Source organism: Suricata suricatta, chromosome 5, assembly GCF_006229205.1.
Source record: "Suricata suricatta isolate VVHF042 chromosome 5, meerkat_22Aug2017_6uvM2_HiC, whole genome shotgun sequence".
Lineage (NCBI taxonomy): Eukaryota > Metazoa > Chordata > Mammalia > Carnivora > Herpestidae > Suricata > Suricata suricatta.
The window spans coordinates 122,647,736-122,662,993 of record NC_043704.1 but is presented as its reverse complement, the minus strand read 5'-3'; positions in this window follow the sequence as shown (position 1 = coordinate 122,662,993).

Sequence of the window (15,258 nt, the reverse complement as noted above, 5' to 3'; positions counted from 1 at the left end):
TCCTTCCTTCTCTGATTTGGCACTCCTGCCAAAATCCTGCCCCGGAAGCCTCCTCGTGTGTTTATACGTGATGGCAAAGCACCAAATGGAGGTGCAGGTAATTCAATTTAAAGCCAGAGCCAATTCTGAATGACTCGTCTTGACAGAATTAACTGCATTTGCCACATGTTCTGATGTTCTGTAATAACCATAATTACACTTCATAATTTGTTGCAGTCCAGTCACTTGGAGACAGAAGTGCTGAATTAATTTTACCATTTTTGTGACCTCTGGACGTTCTCCATTAAGACAAAGTTAATTTCTCAACATGGGAAGATTCATATTTTTTGTACCGAATAATATTAGTAACAACCCCAGAGCATAAGTGAGCAGTGTGCCCAAACGGCTGCTATCCAACAACTATGTGATCACACCCTAGTTCCACTTCAACGCAACTCATGTCAAATACATTAACAGAGGATGTGACAGGTACTTGATCTGTTTTGGCTTTGTGAGGAAATAGCATAATTTCTCAAGGTTTTGGATATGTTTGGGGATGAGGCAAAACTAATAAGTGGGGGTGCTCACCAGGAGGGTCATTTTTGGGGTCTTGGTGCATTTCTGGAAGATAGATTTCTTTGCGGAGACACCTGGGGGCTCTCTGGTCTGAGGCTCTGCAGATCAAGAGGCCATCCGGCATATGCTGTTGTTGAGGACATCTCTTCATCCATCCTGAATATGTGGACAGCAGGGCGACAATCTACACCAACCCCTTGGACTAACGCTTTGACCCCAATGTGTCCGTGAAGGAGGCAGGACTGTGGCCTGGAAGTCTTGGAAGAAAGAGCATTTCAGCTAATGGTTTGAGCAAGAAGGTCATTTCAGAAATCATTCTGCGGCAGACGGAGAACCTGCCCATGCACTGGCCAGGTACTGATCAAGCTCCATCTATTTCTCCACATATGATTCAGGATGGAAAATATTCCCAGTAACCAAAGCAATGGACGTAGAACTAATCAAGACCAGTATTCTGCACACCATAATTTCTGAGGGATTGACCATTTTTTCTTTAAATGGTATGCTATTTTTCAAAGCTAATACTAATTTGATTTGGTTTTAATGTAAGTGAGGAATGGGGATGTGAAGCTTTGAGCAAATCTAAATTATTCATGGCCTCTTTTAAGTCAGCTAGAACTAGTTTTTCAGATGCTGTCTACTGTTTAGATTTTTTTCCATTGATGATCTTGAGTATGAATGCTGGTTAATTCTAGGACATTACACTGTGATAAAATTTATGTTATTCCTACTTATAAATTCTACTTAACTCTAAACAGTAAAGGTTAGTTTGTGTCAACAAAATTATTGATGAAAATGATAAATCAGAAATAATGTAGCTTTAAAAGTGATTTAAACATACATTATCAAGGAATCAATCATTCAAGTGTTACTATATCAGACATTTGTAAAACGCTTGGGACAGGTTAGCAATCAGCATACTATTTTTTCTTATTTCGCCTGAAAAATGGGGAAACCAAGCTAGATACCTGATACATGGCAAAGGTCTGACATCACCATGATCCAGAGGTTTCTGGGAATGGCATGTTGGCATCCAGCAACCACAGTCTGCAAGGTGGAAAATACACAAATGTTCAGAGAGAGGAAAGAATGCTGGCACTAGGCATCCTCAGAATATATTCCAAGTCATTAAATCCTAGATTTTAAAGATGGCCCCGTTTAATGAACTATGCTCTGACTAAGAAATATCAGTACTGTTTTAAAATGTAGTTTCATGTATGATGGGAAAATCTGAGTATGTACTCAAAAGCCAGAAGGAGGGATGCCTGAGTAGCTTAGTCAGTTAAGTGTTTAACTCTTGGTTTTGGCTCAGGTCATAATCTCATGGTTCACAAGTTCAAACCCCATGTTGAGCCCCATGTTGGCCTCCATGCTGACAATGTGGAGCCTGCTTGGGGTTCTCTTTTCCCCTCTTTCTGGTGCTCTCCCACTTGTACTCTCTCTCCCTCTCAAAATAAACATTTAATTTAAAAAAAATTTTAAACCCAGAAGGAAATATGGAGACACTCACTGTATTACTAAACTTCTTTGATTGCCACAGCTCTTTCAGGGATTTTTTAGATCATGTGGTCAAAACTTAGGATGAAATTAGTTTTTCTGTCATCTGGAATGAAATGGTTTATAAGGCAAATTAACAGCACAGAGAGAAGATTTCAGATGAAAATTTCTGCATTGAGTATTTTTTTTTTGCATTGAGTATTTTTAAATACTCTTCAAACACATCAGAGGCAGTCATTTATATAAAAGAGATGATAAACTAATTACATCTGAATGTCACTTACCTGATGGTTAAACTCCCCAAAATTCCAAGCACAAATGCAGCCAAGAACCCAGAAGTGAACATGATCACATTCCTCCCATCCTCCAATACCCACACCAGGCCTCACCTCCTCCAAGACACTGAACACCTCACTCCCAGGGAGCTGTTGGCTAACATGTGCTGAGCACTCACCCAGTTGGAGATCACATGCTTATTTCCCTGGATTCCCCCTGGATTTCCTGGACTGGGCACTCTCTGAGGAAAAGGACTGTGTCTTTTATCTCTTTGTCTAAGTTTGTACTCCTGACATGAAGAAAGAGTCAATAATAATAGGAAGAAAAAAGCAAAGAGGATGAGGAAGAAGATTAAAAAAAAAAAGGAAGAGGAAGAGGAGGTTGGAAGCAGGAAAAGAAGGAAAGAAAAGTCCACACAAAGAAAAGCAGAACCACTTTTAGGTTATATGAAAACATAGTATCACATTAGGGAAAAGTATGTGCCAATGTAGGGAGAGATAGAATAGAACAGGGACAGCAAACAGAAAACCTGTATGAAGCGGGTAGATTCTTCTCTGTGTTTAGTGATTTAACACAGCAGCCTAGATCACTTGGGGTAAACAACCCATATGGAGCACAAAACTGATAGTTACTGGAAATAAGAGATAAAGTGGGGGCTTAGTCATAAATGAATATGAGAACCTAGTTACCTAGATCTGGAGTAAGAGGCCTGGGCCCAGCCTCCTACAAGTTAATGGCACTAGTTGTCAGGCTTAAGGAAGGAGAGAAACCAAGAAGATCACCTACTTTTACTATCTGTAAATCTTCAATTATTTTGATATTTGCTGAATGAATTTTTCTTGAGATGATGGTAAGTCCTGGAATTGTAATACAACTAGTATATTTAAAGATGGGAGGCAAAATGTTACTCGTTGGGTGTCCAGAAATGGAGTTGAGGTACAAAATGTTTTTGAATCCAAATAAAGGGATTCAATGGGAGGAAGTGGGATAGGGCTGAAGGAGAAGTCAAACTGAAATGCAGCTCAATGAAACCTTAGCCAACCCAATGAAGAGATCTGGAACAAATAACGCTGATCACTATTGCCCATGTCAGGTCAAAGAGGTTAAGTTTTATACCCCGGCTTTACTCAGTCATCAGGTACATGCTGTCCCATAAAGTTTTGACCTGAGACAACATGGTTCTCTAGCAAGAGAAATTTTACTTCTTCCTTTAAGATTTGGATGACGTGAGGCACCTGGGTGGCTTAGTCAGTTGAGCATCTGACTTCAGCTCAGGTCATGATCTCACAGTTCGTGGGTTCGAGCCCTGCATTGGGCTCTGTGAAGACCACTAGCTCAGAGCCTGGAGTCTGCTTCAGATCCTGTGTCTCTTTCTCTCTCTGCCCCTCCCCTGTTCACGCTCTGTGTCTGTCTCTCGAAAAATAAATAAATGTTAAAAAAAATTTTTTTTTAAGATTTGGAGGACTTATTTCTTTTTCTTGCCTGATTGCTCTGGCTAGGAATTCCACGACTACAAAGAGTAGGAGTTGTGAGAGTGAGGAACTTTTGTCTTATTCCTAATCTTAGAGAAAAAGCTCTTAGCTTTTCACTATTAAGTATGATGTTACCTGTGGGCTTATCAAATATGGTCTTTATTATGTTGAGGTACATTCCTTCTATATCTGATTTGTTGAGAATTTCTATCATGAAAGGATGTTGAATTTTGTCAAATGCATTTTCTGCATCTATGAGATGATCATGTGATTTTTATCTTTCATTATAGTAACATAGTATATCACATTTATTGATTTGCAAATGTAAACTCTTCTTGCACCTAGGGATAAATCCCACTTGATCATGGTATATAATTGTCCTGTTGCATCAGTGAGTTGCTACTGCCTTCTAGTGGTTATAAGATGATTAGTTTTCCTCCGAAAAAGAGTAGCCCTTGGACTGATTACTTCCTGGGGATATGGCAACAGAGTCTTCAGGTCTCTCAACCCTGTAACCAGTGAGCTTTATGGTCACATACCTTTGGGATGCCACAAGAGAAGTACAGACAGTGCGTAAAACATGAAACAAATATCTGACTAATTTAAAATAGACCAAATAAATCCCACAACTGCCATCAAAACTTGATAATACCATAAATATATTAGTGACATAAAACAAGTTCAATTGGTGGATAGATTCTATGTTCTTTGTAATATTTCAGAATCTTCTTTGGCACATCTGAGCATCAGTCAAGATTTGAATCAGAACTAAAATCGTTTTCAACTTATCCTTACTTTATAGCAGCACCTATGTCATCCATTTCCACAATCCTCACCACCTAGCACATGGTCTAATATTTAGGAGGCACTCAGTCAAGGTTTTTGAAATGGACAAATGCATCCATGTAATTGCATATGTCAAATGGCTCATCTCACAGACAGAATATCAACCACTAATATTTAAGTACTTGACTGTGTGCTGGCATAGTTGTAAACACTTAGCATGCACTCCTATTCAATTTTCATGACAATGCTATGACATAGATACAGTCATTACCATTTCCTCTTCACATATCAGGGGATCTGTGCAGGCTTTTGGTGGGATTGCATGACTCCCCACTTGAAGTTAGGCATGACCATGTGGCTTGCCTGGGCCAGTGAAATATAAGGGGAAGTGACATGTCACTTCCAGGCATAAGGTGATCCCTTCCAAGGTGATCAAGGAAGCATGTGTCAAGACGAAGCTCCCATCAGCCTGGTCCCCAAGTAACCAATGTAACAAATGCAATCAAGGTGCTAAGTTCTTTACATAGTTCATCTCCTTTAATTGTCAAAATATTGCAAGGTAGATATTATTATGCCTGTTTTATAGTTGAACATGCAGCCTTAGAGATGTTACAAAGCATGACCTAGCCTCCAGCTGTGGAATGGTATATTCAGTCATCATTTATCACTTGTCTGTTATTAGCATGGGCTGTAGAAGGAATCACAAAACTAATATTACATGTTCTTAATCAAGAAGGTTGCCATATTACTTAGAAAGGCAAGTAAAGATAAATAGCCACAACAAAATGGAAGCTGGTGGTCTGTGGTGGCCTGAACGTTCATAGAAGATTTTATGAGAGGCCTGGAGGGGTAATCAGCATTGATGGGGAACATATATTTGTTGTGGAACATGCAGAGGGTACCTCAAGCAGAGCTAACAGCATAAGAAAAATGGATAATGGCAGTAACAGAGAGCATTTGGGTAGGGAAAAGACCAGGCTGTCCTCAGCAGAAGGTTCAAGTTGAAATGGAACATCAGTTAAAAATGAGGCATGGCAAAGCCAAAAGAGGATGCGACATGAGTGTCTGGTGAAAGAGTTTATTCACTTATTCATTTGTCCATCTAACAAAGAATTTCTGAACACCTGCAATGCACCTGGCACATAATAGGCCTCCATTAGGAGGGGCCCTGAGAGGTGCTAACTCACTGCCCAACCCTGGAGAAGAAACTCACTGGCATCTGAAGGCAGAAGGAACAAAGTGGCAACACTAAACTCAATTTTAAATCAAATATGTTGGCTCCTGTGGTACCTGTAGAGGTCCTTACATGCAGGAAGGCCACCATCCCCATCCTCAAAGAAGGTGATTAGAGACCTCACATCCAGCAGCTCACACCCTAAATGAATCCACTGCTGGGAAAAGCTGTTTGGATCAACTTCATGCCATCAAAGTAAGATGGTAATGTCTATCTGCAGGCCAGGTGAGGAGGAACCCCACCAAGGTGTGTGTCCCCATGCCCGAAACGAGACTGGAGGCAGGCACCCACTGGTGGGTGCTTAGATGCAGTACCCAGGACTCAGCGTAGGGCTCAACTTGGAATTGGCCTTCAGAGTGTGTCCCTGGAAATGAAGCTAATAACCATATCTTCCACTTAACATCACTGCGCTATGCACTTCGCATTACTCCATTTAATTCTCACTGCACTGGCATGGTTATCTTCCAGATGTGAAGACTTAGGTTCTGAAAAGCTAAGTAACTTGTCCAAAATCAAACAGCTAGTGAGTGGCAAAGTAATTCTAAACTTAAGTCCTTAATCATAGTACCTGAAATTGAGCCTGTGCTGAAAACTCCCCGTAGGTATGTGTCCAGAAAAGAAATTGTCAGGGTGCCTGGGGGGCTCAGTCAGTTAAGCGTCCAGTTTCAGCTCAGGTCATGATCTCACGGTTTGTGGGCTCAAGCCCCATATCAGGCTCTGTGCCGAAGGCTCAGAGCCTGGAGCCTGCTTCAGATTCTGTGTCTCCCTCTCTGTCTCTGCCATCCCTCCACTCACACTCTGTGTATGTGTGTGTGTCTCTCTCTCAAAATAAATAAATATTTAAAAAGAAGAAGAAATTTTCTTTCCCCTGACAGATGCCAGGGAAGCATTGAAAGTCTCAGAAGTACATCCTTACCTTACAGAGATGCAGACAGGGCACTTGTCAGGAGAAAAGTTTGAAAAATCAGCAAAGAGAAGATGAGGAAGTTCTTCTCTCTGGTTTCGTGACTGAGAGCTCTGGAATGGAATTCAAAAATAACAGTCATGGAAGTAGGTAGTAGGAATTAACACTGAGGACCTACTATGTGCCAGACATTCTTCTAAGATAGTAGAATTAACTCCATTATATTAGGAATCACAATCCATGTAAACAGATTGTATTACCACATTTACCAATTAACTGATGGAGATTACAAAATAAAACGTCTTTAACAGCAACAAAAGTAAAACCACAAGAAAGATGGAAAATAAAGGAATCAAAGTAGATATAGTATGAAAATATTACCCAAAAGAAAATAAGGCAAGCAATATTCATTACATCAAAAACTATTTGAATATTGACAAAAATAAGAAGTAACAATATAATAATAAAAGGAACATTCCGACCAAAAAGTATGTGATATTAAAGGCAGCAGATATGCACCTGACAGCATGGATTCTGAAGCATATTGTATTTTCCAGAGCTGGCTGCAAAAAGATCTCCCATTCCACATGCTCTTTCACAGTGTGACCCTGCCACTCTATCAAGGGATAGAGGCTGGTTTCCTTACCCTGAAATCTGATTTGGCTTTAGTTACTGGGTTGTAACCAGTAAGACTCAACAGAAGTGATGCAATGACTTTTGAGGGTCAAGGTCAAAAGAAGCCTTGCAGCACCTTGTCTCTTGGAATGCTTACTCTCCAAACACTCCCCCTTGGAGTAGTCCTTCTCAGAACCCAACTGAAGGCCATGCTGTGAGAAGGCCATGACTCTGGGGGGGCCATGTGTAGGTGCCCCTGGACATTACCTGCAGCCTTTGAGTCATCCCTGCTCAGACCCTAGACATTTTTTTAAAGTTTATTATGAAGTTGGTTTCCATACAACATCCAGTGCTCAACCAAACAAGTGCCCTCCTCCATGCCCATCACCCATTTTCCCCTCTCTCCCTCACCCCCATCAGCCCTCAGTTTGTTCTCAGTATTTAAAAGTCTCTTATCGTTTGCTTCCCTTCTCTCCTTAACTATTCTTTTCCACTTCCCCTCCCCCTATGGTCCTCTATTAAGTTTCTCCTGTTCCACACACGAGTGAAAACATACGGTATTCTGTCTTTTTCTGCCTGACTTATTTCACTTAGCATAACACCCTCGAGGTCCATCCATGTTGCTCCAAATGCCAGATTTCATTCTTTCTCATTGCCATGTAGTACTCATGTAAATATACCACATCTTCTTTATCTTTCATCGGTTGATGAACATTTAGACTGTTTCCATGATTTGGCTATTGTTGACAGCACTGCTATGAACATTGAGGTACATGTGCCCCTATGCATCAGCACTCTCCTGTATCCATTGGGTAAATCCTCAGCAGTGCTATTGCTGTGTCATAGGGGAGTTCTACTGTTAATTTTTTGAGGAATCTCCACATTGTTTTCCAGAGTGGCTGTACCAGTTTACATTAGCACCAACAGTGCAGAAGGTGCCCATTTCTCCACATCCTCGCCAGCATCTATAGTCTCCTGATTTGTTCATTTTAGTCACTCTGACAGGTGTGAGGTGGTATCTCAGTGTGGTTTTGATTCGTATTTCCCTGATGATGAATGACGTTGAGCATCGTTCCATGTGTCTGTTGGTCTCTGGATGTCCTCTTTGGAGAAGTGTCTGTTCATGTCTTCTGCCCATTTCTTCACTGGATTATTCAGTTTTTGAGTGTGGAGTTTGGTGAGTTCCATATAGATTTTGGGTACTAGCCCTTTGTCTGATATGTCATTTGCAACCATCTTTTCCCATTCCATCAGTTGCCTATTTGTTTTCTTGATTGTTTCCTTTGCAGCACAGAAGGTTTTTATCTTGATGAGGTCCTAATAGTTCACTTTTGCTCTTGATTCCCTTGCCTGTGGAGATGTGTTGAGTAAGAAATTGCTGCAACTGTGGTCAAGGAGGTAGTTTCCTTCTTTCTCCTCTAGGGTTTTGATGGTTTCCTGTCTTACATTCAGGTCCTTCATCCGTTTTGAGTTTATTTTGTGTATGGTATAAGTCTAGTTTTATTCTTCTGCATGTTGCTGTCTAATTCTCCCAGCACCATTTGCTAAAGAGACTGTCTTCTTTCCACTGGATGCTCTTTCTTGCTTTGTCAAAGATTAGTTGAACATACATTTGTGGGTCCAATTCTGGGTTCTCTATTCTATTGGTCTATGTGCCTGGTTTTGTGCCAATACCATACTGTCTTGATGATGACAGCTTTGTAGTAGAGGCTAAAGTCTGGGGTTGTGATGCCTCCCGCTTTGGTTTTCTTCGTCAGTATCACTTTGGCTATTTGGCAGATCCTAGACATTTGAGTGAATAAGTCTCCAGATGATTCCAGTGCTCGGCCACTGCACCACCTCCACCCATTTGCATCCTTACTACTGAGGCTCCGCAGGTTGTGGAGCAGAGACACAAGCCATCCCCAATGTTCCCTGCTCAGAATCCTGACTCAGAACCCAGGAGAATAATTAAAATGGCTGCTATGTTATGCTACTAAGTGTGCTTTGTTTCACAGTGATAGACAACCAGAATAAGTTCAAAGAAAAAAACAAGTAAAAATGAACTACATAGGCTCAATATGTATAAAGGGAAAAGTTACAAAATTACAACAAAAATTAAAGAATTTATAATCACAATAGGAAATGTTAACACAACTCTATCCAAAAAACAATAGATCAAGGGGCACCTGGGTGTCTCAGTCAGTTAAGGGTCCAACTTTGGCTCAGGTCATGTTCTCACAGTTCAAGAGTTTGAGCCCCATATCAGGATCTCTGCTGACAGCTCAGAGCCTAGAGCCTGCTTAGGATTCTGTGTTTCAGTCTCTCTCTGCCCCTCCTCTGCTCAAGTGTGCACTTGCGCTCCCTCTCACTCTCTCTCAAAACTAAATAAACATTAAAAAACATAGATCAAGCAAATTTTTTAAAATTGTAAAAATAGGGGCATCTGGTGGTTCAGTCAGTTGAGTGTCCAACTTTGGCGCAGGTCATGATTACACGAATGATTACATCATGATTACAGGAATCAGTTCATGGATTCGAGCCCCATGTCTGGCTTATGCTCACAGTGCAAAGCCTGCTTCAGACTCTGTCTCCCCCTCTCTCTGCCTCTCACCTGCCCACACTCTGTCTCTCAAAAATAAAAATAAACATTAAAAAAATTTTTAATTATAAAAATAAAAAACAACCCAATTAACAAGTTGATCTAATATATAAAAGGAAAATTCTGAATCCACAAAATGAATGATACATTCTCTTTACAAATCCAAATGCAACATTTATTTTTAATTTATTTTTTAATTACCTTAATCTTGTATTAAGTCAAAAGAGAAGTCCCAAATAATTTCAAAGAATACAGGCAGCATAACACAGATAACATTTCTTGATATACCACAACTAGGAATGAATAACAAGAAGATAAAACATAAAATAAATAATATTAAATATATAAAATACATATGTATGTATGTTTAAAAATGTATCCATAAGTAGTTGATTGTTTAAAGAGGGAACCACAACGGAAACTGGGAAATGTTTAGAGCTAAAAACAATACAGCCCCATCTGGAAAACTTGTAGGAAGAAGCTGAAGTACTACTTGATGGCAAATTTAAAGCTTGAGATGCATTCTTTTTAATTATGGAAAAAGTCAAACACAAGTAGAGAAGAGTACAATGTCCATTACCCAACTTCAAACATTATTAACACTTAACCATCTCGATTATTTTAGAGCAAAATATATCATCTCATTTCATCCACAAATCCTTCAGTCTGTATCTAAAAGATAAGCATCTCTCTCTTTCAAGCAAACCACAATTCCATCATCACCCTAAGAACTAATAAAATTTCCTTAATTTTTTAATATAGTTAGCTAGTTTGAAACATGATTCTAAGTAAGATCCTTATATTTGATCCATAGATTATATTACACTTACACATCTCTTAGGTATCTTAATTTATAAATTCAGCTTGCTCTCTCTCTCTTTTCTTGCTAATTATTTCTTTTTGTTTTTTTATTAATTAGTTTATTACCAAGTTGGTTTCCATATAACACCCAGTGCTCTTCCCCACAAGTGCCCCCCACCATGACCATCACCCCACTTCCCCTTCCCCACTCCCTTCAGCCCTCCGTGTTTTCAGTATTCAAGAGTCTCTCATGATTTGCCTCCCTCCCTCTCCCTAACTCTTCCCCCCCCACCCTCTTTCCCCTTCGGTTCCCTGTTAGGTTTCTCCTGTTAGACCTATGAGTGCAAACATATGGTATCTGTCCTTCTCCGCCTGACTTATTTCGCTTTTGCTAATTATTTCTTGATGAAGCCTAATGTTTTTCTTGCAGAATTTCCCACAGTCTAGATTTTATTGATTCTCTCTCCATGGGGTCATTTAACATAATCCTTCCTTCCCTGTACTTCCTATAAACTTTTGCTACATGTTGCGATCTAACTAGATCAAGGTTTGAATTGGGGGCAAAAGCACATCATGGGAGGAGATGTGGACCCCCGGGACTTCAACTCCGGAGACCTTAGAAGCCCCTGGGGATCGCTGCCCACCTCTGTTTGATCACTAAGGTCTGCAAAGTGGTGATCTCCTTTGTGAATTTATCCCTCTTTATTAACTAAAATTATTCTAGAAAGGGCTTTCTTTCATCAACTATTTAGGTACTCTGAGGTACATAGTTTGTATAGGAAAAGAAGGATAAACACTGATACTTTCCCTTTTTAAAGAATTTTCAGAGTAATGAGTTGATATCCTAATATCAAAGATTACTATGAAGGATATTTTTAGCATCATTATAAGTTCATGGATTTTAATATACATGATGTATTTCAATCCACTGCAGATATTATTCTTTTTGATGGTCATATTGTGCCATCTTTGGCCAGTAGGAATAAGCCCCTTTAATTAGGCTTCAGGGTCCTATTGTTACGACCCTGGCAGTCTTTGATAGCTTCTTTGTGATCTATTGTGACAGATGTTCCAAGCTAATTTTGTACATTTTCTGCCCCAGATCTGGACTCAGCCATTCTTCAAGAAGCCCTGATTCCTTTCAGCAGGAACGGTATTTAGAAAAATGCATTTTTAATGGGCGGATTGGAAATAAATTAGTTATGTGGTTATTTCAAGAAGCTAGAAGCAAAAATTGCTTTAGAAAGAAATAGAATAAACTAGTAAAGTTAAGAGCAGAAATTAGGAACTAAAAGATGGCTCCTTGAAAAACTAATCAAATTCATTTAACAATAATAAAATAGACCAAGTTTAACCACAACCTTAACCAGACTGAGCAAGAATGAAAAGGCAGAAATAAACAATATGGGGGGGGGGGGAAACAAAGCTATCTCTACAATGGATGAAAAATTATAATTAAATATTATGAAAAATTTAATTCAATGTACTGGTAAACAGATATATTAGAAAAGTTCATAGAAAAAAAATCTCAAAAAAATTGAATTTTTTCAGGAAGTCTGAATAGGCCAAAAATTATGAGAGCAATTGAATTGGAAATCGAAAGGCTCTTCCTTACTCCCCAAACCCAGAGCCAGCGGTGTTTGGTCCCAGTGTTAAGAAATGTATGAAGTGAGACTAACTTGTCTGTGACCTGACATCCCCAGTGATTAGAAGAGAGCCTGGCAGATGGTGAGTATTCAGAAATACATGGTATGTAAACAGTCTTCCCCAGATATAAACTGTCTCAAAGGTTGGAAAAAACATGGAATGCTGGATACTATGACAGAGCAGGGTAAGTATACGCTCAGTATGAAGGACGGAAGGAGAGTATAGATTGATTTCACTTATAAAACTAGATGGAAAATTCTTAGGTAAAATAGCGTTAAATTGAATACAACAATATATTATAAGGTAGGGTATACCCCAAGGATGCAAGGGAATCTGTTAAAAGGTTATACTACAATACCAGATTAAATTAATATTATGTGTTCATCTCAGTAAATGCAAAAAAGATTTTATGGCATTCAATACTTATTTAGGGTTTAAAATTATCCTAATTTCTAATAAAATAGAAACAGAAAATAATTTTTTTCATCTGAGACAAAGCATTTAACAAAACCTAAAACAAAGAATACTCTTAATGGTGAAACATTAGAGGTTGTCCCTTTAAAATCAAGAACAAGGCACCAACACTTATATGATTGCTTTGAATATTAGCAGTTCAATTCTAATACAAGCATACGAATTGAGAAGAGGAAACAAAGCTGTCTTTATTTACAAATAAGAGAATTCAGCAAATTTGCTAGAGACAAGATTTGTATATAAAAATCAATTGAAATACCATGCAATAGTAATAATCAAATAGAAAAGATAATAGGAAAAGATTCCATTCATGATACCAAAATATTAAACTCCATAAGGAATTTCAGAATAAGTAGAAGTGCTTTATGAAAAAAACTAGTTACAAAGTATTCTTGAGGTGCATGAAAAGAGACCTGAAGAAAGAGATACTCCACATTCATAGACAGGAAGACTTAATCTCATAAAAGTGTCAAGTCTTCCCCAAAGTAACCTATAAATTTAATGTAATTCCAATCAATATCCCAACTGGGGCTTTATTTATGGAATGTGACAAGCTCGTCCTTAAATTCACTTGGAAGAGTAAAGGGCCAGGAAAATCAATGACTCCTGAAGAAGAACAAGGTGGGTGGGTGGGGAGAGGTGGGCCCGTGGGATGCCAGCAGGGCGAAGGAAGAGGGCCTTGGGTCTGCCAGACAGTGGAGTTTCCATAAAGGCATTGTAATTAAGGAAGAGTGGTACCGGAGCCAAGACGGACCAGTAAACCCAACTCTGCCAGTCATTAGCTCTACCAGCAAAATTCTTACCCCTCTGAACAACCTCTTCAATCCCATCTAGAAACTTAGCTTTATACAATCTATATCAGAGGGATGTAATATAAACTACACAGCATGTAAAGTGGTTAGCTCAGTAGGAAACAGTAGGGACATAATAAAGTGTATTTACACATACATTGGAAACCGAAAATAGTAATTCAGCTGTAACAAAATTTAATTGGGAAATTTGCACCCCCGAATGTTTTGGTTTCTGCCAGTCCTGGGGCCCTCTTTGCTCTACTGCTAAGCTTGTGTCCGGTGTTTAAAAAAAAAAATCTACAGGTTCCTCAGCCAGCTACTCACTTGCCACAAAGTCTTGACCATCATTTTGTTTCTGACGCTGGTCAGCATCAAGCACAAGTCTTCATTCTCCTCTGAATCTAGACATTCTCAGAGGTTTCTTTGTCCTGGGCACAAAAACACAGGGCGCAGTAAAATCCTTGGTCCTTTCCCAGGACCCATCTTCCTTGCAGCTATGGGCCAATAAAATGCTCTGGGTAACAGGGAAATTGCTATCTTGCTTGAACTACAAATAGCTTTTGTAATACTAGAAGGTATTGCGTGAAATTCTTAACAGTGGTCAGAAGTAATTTGACTTGATTTTTTTCTTTTTTTGCTTGTGTGTGTTTCCCAAATTTTCTATTTGTTACAATTAACATATTATTTTATAAGCTAAAAGCCTAAGATACCTTAGAGGCAAGAACAATATCAGATTATATATTTTATTTATTTATTTTTTAAAGGGAAAAAATGATATTGCAGTGGTACATCTCTTCCTTACAGGGATGGGCCATCAGTTTTGTCTGAGTTTCTTGGGCAAGGTCAGGTCCACAGACCAGGCCTCAGGTTTCATCACTGCCATTGCCTTCCATTTCTTGAGATGTAATTTTCCTCAACAGTCAGAATTAGGTCAGAGAAACCAGGACTAAAGAACAAGAATTATAAATGATTTCTTTTAATTGTATGAGTTTAAAACTTATTACATGGGACAGGAGGGCCTTCAAGAGCACAGAATAAAACTGAGGCTATTAACTCAATATATCCAGTAAAAATGGAGGCCAACATCAGCCAGTATTTGGGCTAAAAAACTAAACGCTTTCCACTGCCCCTCTGAGGCCAAACACTGCTTTTTACAGCTCTCCTTGTCACTAAAGGCAGTAAGCAGGGCTCAATGACACCATCCTGGCTGGAACTTCTAGACCCTAAAGGTTCTTTTTTTTTTTTCTAATGTTTATTTTTGAGAGTGAGTGAAAGGGAGTCAGAGGATCTGAAGCAGGCCCCACCCTGACAACAGAGAGCCCAATGTGGGGCTTGAACCCACAAACCACAAAGAAATCATGACCTGAGCTTCGGCCCCATGCTGCACTGACTGAGCCATCCAGGCACCCCTAGACCCTGCAGGTTCTGAACCCTTTTGTCCACCGCCACGCACATGTGGGTCATACTCCAAGAATGCACTCTGATTTCAGGGTGTCTGGGTGGGTCAGTCAGTTACGCATCAGACCCTTGGTTTCAGCTCAGGTCATGATCTCACAGTTAGTGGGTTCAAGCCCCTTGTGGAGCTCTGTGCTGACTGTGCAGAACGTGCTCTCTCTCTCTCCTCT